Source organism: Dendrobates tinctorius, unplaced genomic scaffold (genome assembly GCF_039654945.1).
Source record: "Dendrobates tinctorius isolate UK_male_01 unplaced genomic scaffold, ASM3965494v1 ptg000128l, whole genome shotgun sequence".
NCBI classification, from domain to species: Eukaryota; Metazoa; Chordata; class Amphibia; order Anura; family Dendrobatidae; genus Dendrobates; species Dendrobates tinctorius.
In genome coordinates this window covers 5,105,320-5,124,627 of record NW_027361796.1, presented here as the reverse complement: position 1 = coordinate 5,124,627, position 19,308 = coordinate 5,105,320, and positions in this window count along the sequence as shown.

The following is a 19,308-nucleotide window of genomic DNA, read 5'->3' as shown; positions in this document are numbered from 1 at the left end:
CTGGTTGGCCTTCATCTGCACTTGCTTCATCTGGCTTCATGGGAGCGATCCAGCAATGTTCAGGTACAGATTGCACTTGATGTGGTCATGCTCTAAATGTATTTAGGAGGCCGTAATGGCACAGCATTTATTAAAAATATATAGAGTAGGACCCCCCATATGAGATTGCCTTGGCGCGGCCTTGGCTAGACATTATGTGCATATGCACTCCAATTTATGCGTTCTAACCTTAAGCAGTGCTGGCTTCCCCCTCTATTTTATTGAGTGTCATATCTCTGTCTCCCCTGTGAGGACGATGTTGGCCTGGTCTTGGCAAAAGGGAAAGATGATGGGCCTCAGGGAAGCTGTACTGCCAGATAGAAGGTCCCTAGTACCAAAAGTGAAGAGTGAGGCAGGGGCAAGTCTGACAAAACGGAGGCAAGGACTGATAGTACACAGGACAAATGAAACATCACCAAAAAGAGACTCTGTCTCAAACTGTATGCTGCAGCCATGTGTAACCGAATTGCACAGTAAAATTGAACTTGTTAAACCGGACCCAAGGTCTCCGGTCTTGTCTGTAGCCGGATCCCGGTCCCATGGATGGGGAGGTAACAAGGACTCCCAAACGACAAGTGAGTAAAGCACAAACTCTACAGCACAACACCCTACACCTGTTCGACTCCTGTTTAGAAGAGCAGTTGCGAGGCAAGGAGAACTCAGTTCGGGGATACAGCAAACCGGCCCTGTACAACCCTACACTGTGGCTGTCTCCTTACACACTCTACATCTGGATCGCCCTCCCAGGGCTGTGGAGTACTCGGTACCGGGTCGGTGTCAGTGAGATGTATCACAGCAGCGGTGACCCGGTCCGTGGCCCTGGGCGCCCAAGTAATGGTGGAATGTGATGTAGTTTAAGTGGAATGGAATAGTTTGTGATGCCACCTGTGGTGCTCGGCAAGGGAGGTGTTAAGCCGACGCTGCATGCAGATCCGCTGGGACTGATGGTAGGGTGCAGCAAGGGTGTAAAAGCTCCCCACAGGTGAAGCTATGGTCCCAGGGAAGTGTAGATGGGGTTGGCACGGGGATGTAGCAGTGCCGGAAAGGTAGGATGCAGACAAGACACAGCGGGGTGCAATTTATGTACCTTTACTTGATAACTGCAGTCCAGGGTCCTGATTACAGATGGTAACGGAGCAGGCTAGCCTGAAAGCAACTCAGGGATTCTCTCTCAGCAGACGCGCTGTGCAGTCTCCTTCCTAGCGCTTGTTTGAATGAAGTACTCCAGTACTAAGTTACTCTGAAGTTCCTTCTGTCAGATGTTCCTAAGAACCTTACTTGCACGGCAGACAGCTGTAGCCTCTCTCGGGGACTTCCTTCTCCGGAGTCCTGGCTCTCTATCCAAGCTGCTGTTGTGCCTCAAGTCTTAGATGGGAGTAGGGCATTTACAGCCTCCTACTCCTCTGGTATCTGCTGTAGGACCGTTAGTATTCATACAGCCGTGGAGACCAGGCTCCAGCTCTTGCACTCTCGCTGCGAGGGAGCTCTCCTTTCCTAGCTCAACCCCCAGCAGCTCTCTACACGTCTGCACACTTCACCCTCTGCAGACTAACTAACTCGCCTTCCTCCTGGCCCTCAGAGAGCACTCCTCCCCTTAATCCTGGTTCAGAGTTCCCCCTGCTGGCCTGGAGTGAAACTGTGTTGCATGTATGGATTGACTGCGAGAGAGACCCATCATTGCCTCCAAGCCTGGCATTACCCTCCCCTGGAGGAAGGCAAAGCCACTGTGGCGGCCATACTCCTGGGGGCGCCACATTCCCCCTAGTGCAAGTCAGCAATCCTGGGCTGAACAAAACAGGAACATATGAAAACAGTTGAACATATATACAGTTACACAATAAGAATTGTACAAGATTTAAAAATGAAAAAATGTACAAAAACCAAGTGCTTCAAAAATGGTCCTATGATGGCAAGTCCAAGCATCAATGTCCATAGTCCATTCCTGGGCAAATGGTGAAAGTTTTTGACCACACACAAGTCCTGTGGTTCAGTGTCCATAAAACAAATTCCAAAGTAAACTCTTACAGGTTACCTGTAGGCACAAAACTTGAGAACAGTTACATATTTACAGGTACAGGTGAACATTACTTTAACTTATTTATATGCGATATCTAAGGGGTGGTATACCTTGAGTGGTGCAGGTAGACCTGCGTAAGACTGGTGTAGTGGGTAATGTACTGGATACACTACTGGGGGTTCTATGTAACACAGGGATACTAGACTGACTGTGACTTCTTAGACTCACCAAAGGTACAACAGGTTCACCACTGGCAGGGCGAGTGTTCTCTGGCTCCATTGCTGGTGTGGCTTCTGCTGCCTGATTTTCCTGATTCTCTTGAGTCACATCTTCCTGTGCTACCAATTGGGGAAACAGCAACACTGGCACCACTATAGCATCATTCACTCTAGTCCAATTCGCAGGGAATTCTCCAAGCACTGTGCTGACCTTCTCGTCTTCCACCATGGGTTGGATGTTATCTGGTTCCTCTTTCCTTTCCTTCAACTGGTCAGGACACAACTTCAAATGATCTCTTGATACCGCTGCTGAGGTCTCTCCTCCATCTTTACTAACAAGACATACCTTAGTATTATCAAAATTCGAGGGCAGAATGGTATAAGGTTCAGCTTCCCATTGATCATCCGATTTGTGCAATCTTCTCTTTCATTTCAAGACTTGCTCTCCCGGCGATAAAGGAACGGCAGGTGCATTTTGATTGTAAAGCTTCTCTTGCTTTTGCCTTGCCTGGGCCAAACTCTTCTCCACACATTCTTGAACTCTCCTGTACTGCTGCTGCCTCTCCGTGTCCCAATCAGCATCTGGGGACTCCACTTCAGGTGTCAGGACTCCCATGTCTAAGTCAATAGGCAGCGTTCCAGGTCTTGCTCTCATTAAATAGGCTGGGGTACAATTGGTGGAGTTCACTGGGATATGGTTGTAGAGGTCCACCAGATCGGGCAACTTGTCTGGCCACAGATTCCTCTCCTCCAAGGGCAAAGTCTTCAGGAGATCCATCTACCTGGTTCATCTTCTCGCACATGCCATTGGTCTGTGGGTGATACGGCGTTGTCCGAATCTTCTTACAACCATACAGGTTATAGAATTCGTGGAACACTTCTGCCTCGAAAGCTGGTCCTTGATCTGTCAGCACTCTTTCAGGATACCCATGTGGTCTACAGAAGTGCTGTTGGAATGCTCTGACTGCTGTCCTGGCAGTTTGATCTTTGACAGGTACAACTACCAGGAATCTTGAGTAGTGGTCCACAATGGTAAGTGCATAGATGTAGCCTGACCGGCTTGGAACCAGCTTCACATGGTCCAAGGCTACCAACTCAAGGGGCTGTTTGGTGATGTTTGGCTGTAGAGGAGCTCTCTGGCTGTCCCGATCCTTTCTGCGCAGGTTACATTGTCCACACTCCTGACACCACCTCTCAATGGCTTTCCTCATACCAGCCCAGTAGAACATCTCTAAGAGCAATACTTCCAACTTCTTCCATCCGAAGTGTCCAGCTCCATTGTGGTATGCTTCCAGGACCATTGATGCCTCTCTCTTTGGGACTATCACCTGCCAAACCAGATCATGAGTGCGGGCATTGATACTCCTCCGACACAGATTCCCTTCATAAATGAACCGCCGGCCTCTCTCCTTCCACAACTGCTGAGATTCTTCAGGAGCATCCGACTCTGGACGTGAGTCAGTTCGTGTCAGCAGCTCCTTCACCAGGCGGACTGCAGGGTCACTATCTTGCGTTTCTGCCCAATCATGACGGATTCAGGGTGACCTCCTTCAAGCCAGACCGTCGGTTCCTCACTCCTTGAGCACGTTGGGCCGCAAGTGACCGGTGGAAGGGAGGTAGCTCTATCTCTTCAAGAGCCTCAGGGTCTTCTCCTGCATCTGGTAGGTTAGGCATTCTGGACAGCGCATGAGCATTGGCATTCTTGTGCCCTGCCCGGTACTTGATAGTAAACTCATAGTTCGATAGCCGAGCCATCCATCACTGTTCCAGGGCACCTAGTTTTGCAGTGTCCAAATGCGTCAACGGGTTGTTGTCCGTGAAGATGGTGAACTTGGCGGAGGCTAGGTAATGCTTGAACCTTTCGGTGACAGCCCAGACTATGGCAAGGAACTCCAGCTTGAAAGAACTGTAATTATCAGGGTTCCTTTCAGTGGGGCACAGCTTTCTGCTGGCATAGGAGATCACTCTTTCTTTCCCATTCTGTATCTGCGACAGTACTGCTCCTAGTCCCACGTTGCTGGCATCTGTGTACAGCACAAAGGGTTTGCCATAATCTGGGTAGGACAGAACTTTGTCTCCTGTGAGAGCCATCTTCAATCTGGTGAAGGACCTTTCCAACTCTTCAGTCCACTCCAAGGTGGAATTTTTCTGTTTGGTCTTCTTGGACTGCCCCACCAGGAAATTTTGCATAGGGGTGGCTATTTCAGTAAAGCCCTTGATGAATCTTCGGTAGTAGCCTACCAATCCAAGGAATTGGCGTACTTCATGAAGGTTGCTGGGCTTCGGCCAGTCCCGGATGACTGTGACCTTATCAGGGTCTGGTGCCACACCTTCTGCACTGACCACATGACTGAGGTACTGCACCTTGGGCTTCAGGAGGTGACACTTGGAGGGCTTCACCTTCAGGCCAAAATTGGACAAAGCTTCAAACACTTCAGCCAGGTGCTCCAGATGATCTTCATAGGTTTTGGAGAAAACAATGACATCATCCAGGTACAACAGGACCGTCTCAAAGTTCATGTGTCCCAGGCAGCACTCCATCAGCCGTTGAAATGTTCCTGGAGCAGTGCAGAGCCCAAATGGCATATAATTGAACTCACAGAGACCCATTGGAGTGGTAAATGCTGTTTTCTCCTTGTCTGCCTCTGCCACGGGAACCTGCCAATACCCACTAGTGAAATCTAAGGTGGAAAAGTAATTAGCAGTTTTAAGTGCAGCCAATGATTCCTCAATTCTGGGTAATGGGTAGGCATCTTTAAGTGTAATACTGTTAATTTTCCTGTAATCAACACACATTCTCATGGTACCATCCTTTTTCTTTACAAACACTATTGGAGCTGCCCAGGGGCTACAATTGTCTCTGATGACCCCTGCCTCCTTCATCTCTCTCAACATACTCTTAGCACACTGGTATTGTGTTGGGGGTATAGGTCTGTACCTCTCCTTTATGGGTGGATGGTCTCCAGTGGGGATATGATCTTGAACCCCTTTTCGCTGCCCAAAATCTAGTGGGTGTTTGCTGAATACCCGCTCATACTCTTGTGTCACTCTGTAAACCCCATTTTTTTGGTATGAAGGTGTAGAGTCAGTTCCCACCTGCAGTTGCTGACACCACTCATCTGGCTGCTTCACAGAGCCATTGTCTTCCACCTGATCGGATGAGACCAAGGGTTCTGATGCCTGCAAAGAGTTGTTATTAACGGTGAGCAGCTTAGCAACTGTGGCGTACCGAGGTATTGTGGCTTCCTCTTCCCCACAATTCAAAAGGCGTACAGGTACTCTCCCCTTTCATATGTCAACCACCCCTCTGGCTGTCAGGACAGTGGGCCTGCTCTCGGAGTATACGGTTCTACCAATGCCTGGTAATCTCTCCCTCTAAGACCTATAGCTGCCTGACACCAAACCAACATTTCACATCTGGGGGGTATTGCAATGGGAAAAGCATCACTCACTCTGACGCTGCCAATCTCTCCGCCATAGAGTTCTACCTGTTGCCTTTGCATCAGGGTTCGGATCTCCTTCTGCAGGACTCATTCTTCGGAACCAGCAGTCTCAGCCACCTGTTGCAACAAGACAATAACCTCGGACAGACAGTTTTCAATTACATTTGTACCAAGAGTCATCATGGGATTACATTCACGTCGGTCAGTATCAACAACTATTAAACCTTGAGACTTTAGCTCTACCCGCCCCACTTTGACAGTAATTTCTTTACATCCTATCTGCGGTAAAGACTGACCATTACTAGCAACTACTGTCAGTTCATCAGTTGGGCCACGGGTAAGCTCTGAATCAGTCCAATATCTCTTGTACAGAATGTACGGCATCGTGGTCACCTGAGAGCCAGTGTCCAGCAAAGCGTTCATAGGGATATCGTCAATCATCACAGGAAGGATTGGTCTCCCTCCCACATACTTGGCTCTCCAGTTCTTTGGCCTGGGGATCCTACTCCTGGGGGTTGGCCCTCTGTCCCAGGGGTTGCTCGTTTAAAGGACAATATCTGTCAAGATGACCAGCCTTGTAGCAGCGACGACAGGTGGGACGTCTGTCCTGGTCATAGCGATCGTTGTTCCTTCCTCGAAGTGGCGGGGTTCTCCTCCTCCGGAGCCACGGGACATCCTCTGGACTGGAAGCATGCTGGATCTTTTCTTTGGAGGACACTTGTAGGGACTGCACGGTTTTAGTAAGTGCAGCCATTCCTTTGGTCAACTCCTGGACCTGAAGACGCAGCTCCTCATTTGGATCTTTATCCAGAGTCTGTGCATCAGCCTCCACAGGGATGGAAGGAAAAGATGTTGCTTCCTGATGGTAGGTGATCGCTGGGCGCCTAGGGGGCACTGGACGGCTGTCAGTGGACTCCTGCAGTACTCGAATAGCCCTGTCCTTAAAATCAGCAAAGTTCAGATCAGGGTTTTGCAGGCTTATAATACGCAACTGTCCTCTGTGGGTACTGGATAGGAGTCCTTCAATGAACTGTTTATCTTCCTCCTTCACACTGTCAGGATCAACTTGCTTAACTGCTCGCAGCGCCTCCTGCAGGTTGAAAGCATAGTCCCTGATACTGTCCTGCGCCTTCTGTTTACAGCCAAAGAACCTCATCTTGATTTCAGCTGCAGTGCGAGTGTCAAAGGTGCTCCTCAGTTTGGCCAGGATCTTTGCAACAGTCTCTTTATCAGTGTCCTGCCAGGCTTTTACTTCTCTTTGTGCTGCACCCGTTAGCTGTCCAATCAGGATATTCACTTTCTGGCTTTCAGACAGAGGGTATACTTTAAACAAACTGCACAGTCTCTCTTTAAATTCACTCAGGGTATGCGACTCACCCGAGTACTGCAGTAGCCAGGCCGCTCCCGGTATATAGGGCATAGACAGCGGCATTATGGAGACCGCTGTGGCATGCGCTCCTCCTGGCAGTGCTGCGGGGTTGGCACCGGCGCATGCCGCTGCATCGCCGCTTGGCGCGGACATCTTCTCCCCCCAGTTAACGTTAGCCAGGGCCGGGGTTCTGGGAGCTCACCGGCAGCCACTTCACAGGCCCGACGCTCCGAGCTGTAGGCCTCAGCTCCTCCTCCTCTTGCGCGCTGTCCTCTCTTCCCGCGTGGCACTTCACTTCTTCGCGCTCTGTGGCAGGCTCCGCCCACGAAGGACCGCCTCTTTCTTCCTGCGCGCGCCAAGCATCGCGGCAATGGTGGCAATTGGTGCCAATATCACACAGTCTTTTACACAAACACAGTCTATGGCACACAGGACCCGGGGATACCGGGCTCCGTAATCCTGTTCGCGACGCCAAATTGGATCGCCCTCCCAGGGCTGTGGGGTACTTGGTACCGGGCCGGTGTCAGTGGGATGTGTCACAGCGGTGACCCAGTCCGTGGCCCTGGGCGCCCAAGTAATGGTGGAATGTGATGTAGTTTAAGCTCGAGATCTCGGGGGACGAGATTCAAATCTCGGCAACGAGATCTCCTCCCCCGAGATCTCGGGACGAGATCTGAAGCTGCGCATGCGCCGTCCCCGGACCGGCAGCCATCTTTCCGGCGTCTATGCTCCCGGAGGCCACCGTAACATGGCGGCGGCCAGCAAGGGAAGTGCGGAGGCCTCCGGGCTGCGAAGAAATGCCGGCGGAGCCGCCGCCCCTGCACCGGAGCACAGCCAACTGCCACCACCGCACCGCAGAGCCCCACCCGCTGCCACCAGCCACCAGGTTAGTACCGTGTATTGCGACCATAAGACGCACCCCCCACTTTCCCCAAAAATTTTGGGGGAAAAAAGTGCGTCTTATGGTCGGAAAAATAAGGTATGTGCAACAGCTACCCAGTATACAGTCTCAGGTTCACCACAGGTCCCCATTATTATTATTATTTATTTTTTATAGCGCCGTTTATTCCATGTCGCTTTACATGTGAAAACGGGGCATGCAAAGACAAGTACAATAAACATGAGCCATACAAGGCATACACAAGTACAAAAGGAGAGAGGACCCTGCCCGCGAGGGCTCACAGTCTACAGGGACCGCTCATAGAATTTGTAGTAACATCTCTACGCCGATGACACACAGATCTACCTATCTGGACCTGACATCACCTCCTTACTGACCAGAATCCTACAATGTCTGCCACTATTTCATCTTTCTTTTCTGCTCACTTTCCAAAACTGAACATGGACAAAACAGAATTCATCATTTTTCCCCTATCTCACTCTACCCCATTATGTATTATGATGTCCACCACAGCCCCCTATACAGTATTGTCATCACAGCCTCAGTATAATATTCCACACAGCTCCCAATACACTATGGTCACCCAATAATCCAGTATAATGTCTCCAACAGGCCCCTATACATTGTAATGTGTCCACAGCCTCCACTATATTGTCCCCCACAGTCCCATATAAGATGATGATATCCCAACAGACCCAATATAACATTCCAAGCAGTTCTCAGTATAATGTCCCTACAGCACAAGTTTTATGTTCCTCACTTCATACCATATAATATATTCTCTTCTATCTGATATCTGAAACACACTATTGTACTCACCCCTATTTAACCCTATATTATCTACTCAGCAGTTTTGGCATCCAAATGAAAGACAATATACAATATACCAGCACAGAGCCTGTTATTCACCAGCTGCATCTGGGAATAGTGGACCTCCCTTCTCTGTCCAAGTGGACTGGCGCCAGTGTGTTAATCTTAAATAACATTTTCCACATGTCTACTTTACATCAGCACAATTTTGGAAACAAAATTTTTTTGTTAGGAAGATATAAGGGTTAAAAGTTGACCAGCGATTTCTCATTTTTACAACAAAATTTACAAAACCATTTTTTTAGGGACCACCAGTTTGAGGGGTCTATATGGCTGAAAATACCCAAAAGTGACACCATTCTAAAAACTGCACCCCTCAAGCTAATCAAAACCACATTCAAAAGTTTATTAACCCTTCAGGTGATTCACAGCAGCAGAAGCAACATGGAAGTAAAAAAAAAGAACATTTAACTTTTTAGTCACAAAAATGATCTTTTAGCAACAATTTTTTTATTTTCCCAAGGGTAAAGTGAGAAAGTAGACCCCAAAAATTGTCCAATTTGTCCTGAGTATGCTGAAACACCATATATGGGGGGATCCACTGTTTGAGTGAAATGCAGGGCTCAGAAGGGAAGGAGCGCCATTTGACTTTTTGAATGGAAAATTAGTTCCTATCGTTAGCGGACACCATGTCGCGTTTGGAGAGACCCTGTGTGCCTAAACATTGGAGCTCCCCCACAAGTGACCCAATTTTGGAAACTGTCGTGATCCAGGACGGGGTTTCGCTTTGGCCCATCCTGGTCAGACAGGGGTTAATTGTTTCGTTTCTGCCTCTCTCTGGCAGAGGGTGGCTATTTAATGCTCACTGGACCTAGGTCCGGTGTCAGTTATACTCCTGCCCTCGGCTGAGTTAGTTGACCTCTTGTGTACATGTGCCTTGTGCCTGATAACTTGTTGCTTGTTTGGTTTTGATCCGGTTCTGTCCCTCTTACGAGTTCTGCCTGTCCCTCTTGTACCGCACTGCCCTCTCGTGTATGACTCTCTGCTTGTGACTTGACTATTCTCTGCTCGTCCCTTTGGTACCGCACCGCCCTCTCGTGTACGACCTCTGCTTGTCTGACCTGCGTTTTCCTCTCCTCTACTACAGTATTCCTGCAGTAGGTACATTACATCATCTGCAGTAGTAGGACGCTAAGCCCCGCCCCCTGCAGTCACATGATCGTAGGTCCTGGTACTCCATACTATTTTCCGTGCCTCAGGTCCTGTCTGCTTAAACCTTCACTATTGTATTGGACCCCATGCTCTCCCGCAGTGTGGGTAAGTCACCCTGCTCAGCCGTGGCAGTTGCTGACACTGACAGGATCTTGACATTATAACTGACTTCTACCATTTTTTTTTTCTCTGCTCCCCTTCTCCTGTGTGTGTGATGGATCCTATGTACGCTCTTTCTGAGCAGGTAAAGCACCTGACTCAGATGTCTCAGAGACTCCTGGGGGAACAATTAGCCCTGGCTCAGTCTCAGCAGCTGATCGCTGACACTGTGCAGGGGGTTTTATCATCAGGGGCTCGGGAGGTTACAGTAATTTCCCCTGAATCTCCGGTTAAGTTACCGGATACTTTTTCTGGAGATAGAAGGGAATTCAAAGTGTTCAAGGAGGGCTGTAAGCTTTTTTTTTCATTGAGACTACACTCTTCAGGGGATGAAAGTCAGAGAGTAGGGGTCATTATGTCTCTGCTAAGGGGAGCTCCCCAGGCTTGGGTTTTCTCCCTTCCTACCACTGCCCCAGAGCGTATGACTGTGGATGCATTTTTTGAGGCCTTGGGGCATATTTATGATGAGCCTGATCGGATGCGTATGGCTGAGGACAGGGTGATGAGTGTGTGTCAGGGGAAGCACTCAGCCGAGTGGTTCTGCTCAGAGTTCAGACATTGGGCTGCTGAGGTCTGCTGGAATGATGCCGCCCTCCAGGGTTTGTCCCGTAGAGGCCTGTCTGAACATCTGAAAGGTGTCTTGGCTCTCCACCCTCCGCCTGATTCCCTGGAGGAGGCTATGACACAAGCCGTCCGAATGGCTACGGGCCAGGGGAGTGATGCAGGTTGAAACCCCATTATTTTCTCAAGGAAGGGGAGCCAATCTTACATTGGAAACCATGGAGATGGGAACCATCGACTTCAAGGAGAAAGGAAAGACAACGGCGCTTGGGAAAGTGCTGTTTTTTCTGTGGGGATTCCGGACATTGGAAAAAGGAGTGCCCTTCTTGTCCACCAACCTGCAAGCGACTGAGCCCGGGTGATTGTCGTGGAGGTAACCCAGGCTCTCAGGTACCCTTTTCTCCATTTTCTAAATTGTTGTTACAAGTGGAACTTTGTTGTGGGAGTGTCTCCACAACCACTTCTGCTTTCATGGATTGTGGATCGCCGTTGAACTTTATTGACTCTGACTTGGTGTCCAAGTGTAAGTAAGGGACAGTTAGGTTGGAGACTCCTATTCACGTTGTTGCCATTGACAAAACACCACTGGCTAAGAATGATGTCATATTTCATACAGAAGAGTTTCTCCTTAAAGTGAGTTCCTTGCACAGGAACATATTTCATATTTTGTTATGGACAACCTGCCTGCGGGACTGTTGTTGGGGTTCCCCTGGTTACAATGACATAATCCTGTGATTAATTGGGAATCTCGGGACATTGTTAAATGGGGTCCCTATTGTTCTGAAAAATGTCTTGTTACTCTGTCTGTGTCGTCCGTGGGTCTGGAAGGTATTCTGGAGTACCTAAAAGACTATATGGACATTTTCTCCGAAAAAGAGGCTGAGGTTTCACCACCACACCGCCCATTTGATTGTGCCATTGACCTGGTTCCAGGTGCTAAATTGCCCAAGGCCCGTTTGTATAACCTTTCAGGTCCAGAATGGGCTGCGATGAAGGAATACATTTCTGAGAGTCTCCGAAAGGGACACATTCGCCCTTCTGTTTCTCCCATGGCAGCGGGATTCTTTTTCATAAAGAAAAAAGACGGTGGTTTACCCCCATGCCTCGATTTTCGTGAGTTAAATAAGATAACTGTGAGAAATACGTATCCCCACCCACTTATTCCTGATTTATACAACCAGTTGTCCGGAGCTAAGTGGTTTTCAAAATTAGATCTACGGGGAGCGTATAACCTTATCCGAGTCCAGGAAGGAGATGAGTGGAAAACTGCTTTTCTCACTACTGAAGGGTTGTTTGAAAATTTGGTCATGCCTTTTGGTCTGACCAATGCTCCAGCGGTCTTCCAAAATTTCATAAATCACATGTTCTCTGATTTTATTGGACGTTTTATGGTGGTGTATTCGGATGATATATTGATCTACTCTCCTGGTAAACAGGCTCACATTGGTCATATTCGGGCAGTTCTCCAAAGGCTTCGGGAGAACTGTCTCTTTGCTAAACTAGAGAAATGTTTATTTTTTGTTCAGGAACTGTCTTTTCTGGGGTTCATTGTGTCTGCTGAAGGGTATCACATGGATCCTAATAAGTTGCAGGCCATTGTCGAGTGGGTTCAACCTTGTGATTTGAAGGCTCTGCAGCGTTTCCTAGGATTCGCCAATTATTATCGCAAATTTATAAGGGGGTTCTCACAGGTAGTTAAACCCCTCACAGACATGACACAAAAGGGGGCCGATATCAAGAATTGGTCAGCCGCAGCGATAGCGGCGTTTCAGTTTTTAAAAAAATGTTTCATGTCTGCTCCGGTTCTTATTCAACCGGACCCATCTGAACCATTTATTGTTGAGGTGGACGCCTCACAGGTGGGGGTGGGGGCGGTATTGTCCCAGGGACCCGCCACTTTGACTAATTTGAGACTTTGCGCCTTTTTCTCGAAGAAATTCTCCCCTGCGGACAGAAACTATGATGTTGGGAATCGAGAACTTCTGGCCGTAAAGTTGTCCTTTGAAAAATGGAGGCATTTTTTGGAGGGGGCTGTCCATCCTATAACCGTAATTACGGATCACAAAAACCTAGCTTACATTGAGTCAGCTAAAAGGTTGACTCCCAGACAGGCTAGATGGTCACTTTTCGGCCAGGATCCAAAAATGTCAGAGCTGATGCCTTGTCACGCAGTCTAGATCCGGTGTCCCCCCCATGAACCTCCATCCTCCATTCTTCAGCCTGGGGTGGTGGTGGCAGGTGTTTCTAATATGTTGGAACGGGAGATTCGGGAAGCCCAGTCTCTTGCACCTCCGGCTAAGCCGGTGGATAAACTTTTCGTGCCAGCTCAGTTTCGCCTCAAGGTCCTCCGGGAGTTCCATGACTCAGTTCTGGGTGGACATCCAGGGATTTCGGCTACCTGGAAGGCCATTGCTAGAGTATTCTGGTGGTCTTCTTTAGCCCCTGATGTTGGGGAATATGTGTCTGCATGTGATGTTTGTGCCTGTGCAAAAACCCCCCATAACCGGCCGGCCGGGGAATTGGTACCACTGCCAATTCCTGAGAGACCATGGACCCATTTGTCCATGGATTTCATCACCAACCTTCCCCCCTCCAAAGGTAATACCGTCGTTTGGGTTGTGGTGGACAGGTTTAGTAAGCAGGCACATTTTGTACCTTTGGCAGCTCTACCTAATGCGGAAACATTGTCCAGATTGTTTGTTGAGCATGTGGTGCGGTTGCATGGGGTACCCTTGAATGTGTTGTCTGTGGAGTGCAATGTTTCCAGATTTTGGAGGGCTTTTTGTAATAGGTTGGGTATTGGTCTGTCCTTTTCATCTGCTTATCATCCAGAGACTAATGGGCAGACCAAGCGGACCAATCAGTCTCTGGAGCAAATTCTGCGTTGCTTGACCTCATCCCGACAGGATGATTGGTGTTCTGTGTTACCGTTGGCCGAGTTTGCGTTTAGCAACCGCATTAACCAGTCTACGTGTACATCTCCCTTTTTCTACAACTGTGGGTTTCATCCTCATTTTGGAGAATTTTCCCGTTTGAACTCTGGGTGTCCTGGGGCTGATGAGACTATCCAGCGGTTGGGGGAGGTATGGCGGGAGGTCCAGAGTAATATTACGAAGTCCCAGGATGAATTTAAATTTTTTGCAGACAAAAAATGAACCGCGGGACCGGTGTTTCAGATTGGGGATAAGGTATGGTTATCTACCAAGAATATAAGGCTCAAGGTCCCCTCTGCGAAGCTTGGACCTAAGTTTATAGGTCCCTATGAAATTACCGAAGTGGTTAACCCGGTGGCTTTTCGGTTGCGTCTCCCGCCATCTCTACAGATTCCCAATGTTTTCCATAGGGCCCTTTTGAAACTTGTGAGGTCCGGTGGGGAGGGATCATCAGCTTCCCCGCCACCGGTTTTGGTAGACGGGCAGTCTGAGTACGAGGTGGAACGAATTATCGACTCTAGGTTGGTCCATCATGCCCTTCAATATCTGGTACATTGGAAAGGCTACGGTCCTGAAGAACGGTCGTGGGTTCCTGCTCGATCGGTTCATGCAGATTGGTTGGTCGGGGCCTTTCACGCCAAGTATCCTGAGAGACCTGGGGGTCCAGTGGCCCCCCATTGAGAGGAGGGTACTGTCATGATCCAGGACGGGGTTTCGCTTTGGCCCATCCTGGTCAAACAGGGGGTTAATTGTTTCTGCCTCTCTCTGGCAGTGGGTGACTATTTAATGCTCACTGGACCTAGGTCCGGTGTCAGTTATACTCCTGCCCTCGGCTGAGTTAGTTGACCTCTTGTGTACGTGTGCCTTGTGCCTGATAACTTGTTGCCTGTTTGGTTTTGATCCGGTTCTGTCCCTGTTACGAGTTCTGCCTGTCCCTCTTGTACCGCACCGCCCTCTCGTGTATGACTCTCTGCTTGTGACTTGACTATTCTCTGCTCGTCCCTTTGGTACCGCACCACCCTCTCGTGTATGACCTCTGCTTGTCTGACCTGCATTTTCCTCTCCTCTACTACAGTATTCCTGCAGTAGGTACATTACATCATCTGCAGTAGTAGGACGCTAAGCCCCGCCCCCTGCAGTCACATGATTGTAGGTCCTGGTACTCCTTACTATTTTCTGTGCCTCAGGTCCTGTCTGCTTAAACCTTCACTACCGTATTGGGCCCCGTGCTCTCCCGCAGTGTGGGTAAGTCACCCTGCTCAGCCGTGGCAGCTGCCGATGCTGACAGGATCCTGACAGAAACTAGACCCCCCAAGGAACTTATCTAGATGCATAGTGAGCACTTTGAACCCCCAGGTGCTTTTCTCACAAAAATTTTCTTTTAGCCTTAATTTTTTCATTTTCACATGGGGAACAGGATAAAATGTATCCTAAAATTTGTTGGGCAATTTCTCCTAAGTACACCAATACCTCATATGTGGTCATAAACCACTGTTTTGGCGTATGGCAGGGCTCGGAAGGGAAGGAGCGCCATTTGACTTTTTGAATGGAAAATTAGCTCCATTTATTTAATCGTATGAACATATTTCAACATCATATAAGAATAAACAACGAACAATAAACAGTGATTTAAAAAGAATAAAGGAGCAAAAATCAGTCGAATATCAAGGTTTTCTATATATGCAATAACATTGTCATTTCCAGTGTAGAAATCATTCTTGTCACCAGTATAAGATCTGAGGGGACACTCCTCAACAATGTGCTGAACTGTTTGACGATCAGCTCCACAGTCACAGGCAGGAGAGTCAGATTTTCCCCACTTATGCATAAGATCTGCACAGACACCAAAGTTTGTTCTGATACGATTCAGAGTAACCCAGGTTTTCCTTGGTAGATTGAAGCCTGTTGGTGGATTTTGTAAGTGAGGAAACATTTGAAGCTCACCATCTACTGCACTGACCCAAAGTTCTCGCCATTTCTCTTCTAAACTGAAAACATGTTCATAAAGGGTAATTGCGGTTCGGATGGGTGGGTGTCTTGATTTCAGTCGCTGTATTTGAACATCTTGGATGGTTTGATGTATTGGGAGATTTTCATTATTCAGTACTTTAGTGTACTCTTTAAGTAGGAGCTATTGTCTTCTCAGGTTTGCAGGTGCAATATGGCTCAAGACAGGTAACCAATGTACAGGCGTAGGTCTGTTGGCACCAGATATTATGCGCATAGAATTGTTCAGCTGGGTGTCGATTGCATTCACTTAACAACTATTCAACCATACTGGAGCACAATATTCTGCGGCAGAGTGCACCAAGGCAAGGGTAGACGTTCAAGACAGGTGTTGAAGAACCCCAAGAGGATTCACAGAGTTTTTGAATAATATTATTCCGTGCTTTTAGTTTCTGTGCTGTCTTATCCAAGTGAGATTTGAAGGTTAGGGTTCTATCAAGGATTACACCTAAATACTTAGGATTGAAATTATGTTTGACAAGTTGACCTTCAAAATGTACTTTGAGTTCAGTCTTAGCACTTGCGTTGTGTAAATGAAAGCAGCATACTTCCGTTTTTGATGGATTGGGCTTTAGCCTCCATTGTCGAAAATACTTTCCTGTTATACTAAGATCTTCTGTCAGATCTTCCTCTGCTTCCACCTTTGTTTTGCTCGCTGTAGCAAGTGCCCAGTCATCGGCGTATCCAAATTTCCGTGATACTGTATCTGGAAGGTCAGCTAGGTACAAAGAAAACAAGAGAGGTGCCAGCACTGATCCCTGGGCCAAACCATTGATTAAGGTTTTCTTACAACTGGTTGAATCACCCATGATAAGATGAAAGGTTTGATTTGCAATCATATTATTCAAGAGATACATCATTTTTTTTACATGGGATCACCTTCAGAAACTTATATAGAAGTCCTTCCCTCCACACAGTGTCATATGCAGCAGAAAGATCAATGAATGCCACTGAAACCTTCTTGTTGTTTTGAAATTCAGCCTCAATGAGATTTGTCAAGGCTAAAATTTGATCACTGCAGTTTCAAGCAAGTCTAAAGCCAGCTTGCTCTATGGGTATTGAGTCAAAAATCTTTGAATTGATCTAATTATAGATTAGCACCAATCGTTAGCGGACACCATGTCGCGTATGGAGAGCCCCTGTGTGCCTAAACATTGGAGCTCCCCCACAAGTGACCGCATTTTGAAAACTAGACCCCCCAAGGTGCTTATCTAGATGTGTGGTGAGCACTTTGAACCCACCAGTGCTTCACAGAAGTTTATAACGCAGAGCTGTGAAAATGAAAAATCATTTTTTTCCTCAAAAAATGATTTTTTAGCCCACAATTTTTTATTTTCACGAGAGTAACAGGAGAAATTTGACCCCAAACGTTGTCCAGTTTGTCCTGAGTACGCTGGTACCCCATATGTGAGGGGAAACTCATTGTTTGGGCACACATCGGGGCTCGGAAGGTAAGTAGTGACATTTTGAAATGTAGACTTTGATGGAATGGTCTGCGATCTGTCATGTTACTTTTGCAGAGCCCCAGATGTGCCTAAACAGTAGAAACCCCCCACAAGTGACCCCATTTTGGAAACTCGACCCCCCAAGGAACTTAATTAGATGTGTGGTGAGCACTTTTAACCCTGAAGTGCTTCACAGAAGTTTATAACGCATAGCCGTGAAAATTTGTGGATTTTTTCCACAAAAATCATTTTTAGCCCCCAATTTTTTATTTTCCCCAAGGGTAACAGCAGACATTCGACCCCCAAAGTTGTTGTGCAACGCTGATACCCCATATGTTGGGGTAAACCACTGTTTGGGCACTTGTCGGGGCTCAGAAGGGAAGGAGCACCGTTTGACTTTTTGAACGCAAAATTGACTGGATTCAATGGTGGTGCCATGTTGCGTTTGTAGAGCCCCTGATGTGCCTAAACAGTAGAAACCCCTCAATTCTAATGCCAACCCAAACTCCAACACACCCCTAACCACAACCCTAACCCTAATCCCAACCCTAACCATAACCCTAAACACAAGCCTAACCCTAATCCCAACCCTAACCCCAACACACCCCTAACCCTAATCTTAACCCTAATCCCAACTCTAACCCTAATAACAACCCTAACCCTAATTCCAACCCTAACCCTAATTCCAATCCCAACCCTAATTCCAACCCCAACCCTAATTCTAACCCTAACCCTAATGGATAAATAAAAATAAATATATTTTCTTTACTTCATTATTTTTCGATACCTATGGGGGTGATAAAGGGGGGTTTATTTACTATTTTTTTATTTTGATCATTGTGATAGGGTCTATCATAATGATCAAAATGTACCTGGAATGAATGAATGAAACTGCTGTGTGCCGGCCGGCAGATCTCGGCGGGCGCACTACGCATGCGCCCGCCATTTTAGAAGATGGCGGCACCCATGGCGGAAGACCCGAAGACAGAGGGACACCGGGACTCGGGAGGTACTGGGGGAGCGGGTGGAATCGGACGGCGGGGGGAGCGGAGGGCAGAAGAGGGGAGGGGAACAAATACTGATGGCAGCGGCAGATTGCGGTCTCCAGCCATTGCCGATGATATTGCAGCATCAGCCATGGCCCATATAGATATGGGCACGGGACTATGGGATGGAGGATATGTATGATGGGTATATGGGCATGGGACTATGAGATGAAGGACGTGTGATGGGTATATGGGCACTCGACTATGGGATGGCGGATATGTATGATGGGTATATGGGCACGGGACTATGGGATGGAGGATATGTATGATGGGTATATGGGCATGGGACTATGGGATGGAGGATATGTATGATGGGTATATGGGCACCCATATGATGGGTATATGTGCCCATATAGATTTAACACTAGAAGTCCCAGAGAGGGGTCATTTAACATTTCTACCTTTGGAACCCAGAGAGGGGTCGAATAACCTGAAGGATTTTATCTAACATCCTATAATCACCGTCTTTTGTTCTGTAATTAAGGCCACTACTGTCGCACCACATGAGGTTGTTGTTTTCCATTGAGTTTAGCCTTTTAGTTTCTAGTTAGTTCTATTCAGTTTATTGTATTTGATAATATACATATTGTATTTAGTTTAGTTTTATTTGAGCAAAAAAGCACTGAAACAATGAATCATTTTTTATATATTTTAAATAGAGAATTAGAAATTTTAGAGCAAGGTACAGCTGTGAGTAATGACCAGAAGCATTTGTGTCTAAGTCAAGAGGACTGAAATGTCAGTGTGAAAAATATACAAAAGAACAACTGTTATTTGTCTCCATGCTTTTTATTTTTGATATAAAAATAAAAAAAATACAAGGAATAAAACAATTCCACACATATTTACAATAGACTGCAGTGGGGGCTGCATGTGTGTGTGTGTGAGTGGCATGTCCTTCTTGTGTGACTCGCATTTCAGCACTCACCGAGCAGTCTGTCTGCACTATCCAAACATACCTGGCACTGCTTAGATAGGAGTCAACAGGGTGATTAGGGAGAGCCGCCGAGGAGCGGGGGCGCCATTTGCGTATCAAGAGGGTGCCAACCTCCGCTGTCAGGTAGGAGAGAGATATAGGGCCCTATAGGGACAAATAGGTTTGTGACCCTCTACCTGACATTGGAACGACTCTCTAGTGTTTGTGGCTG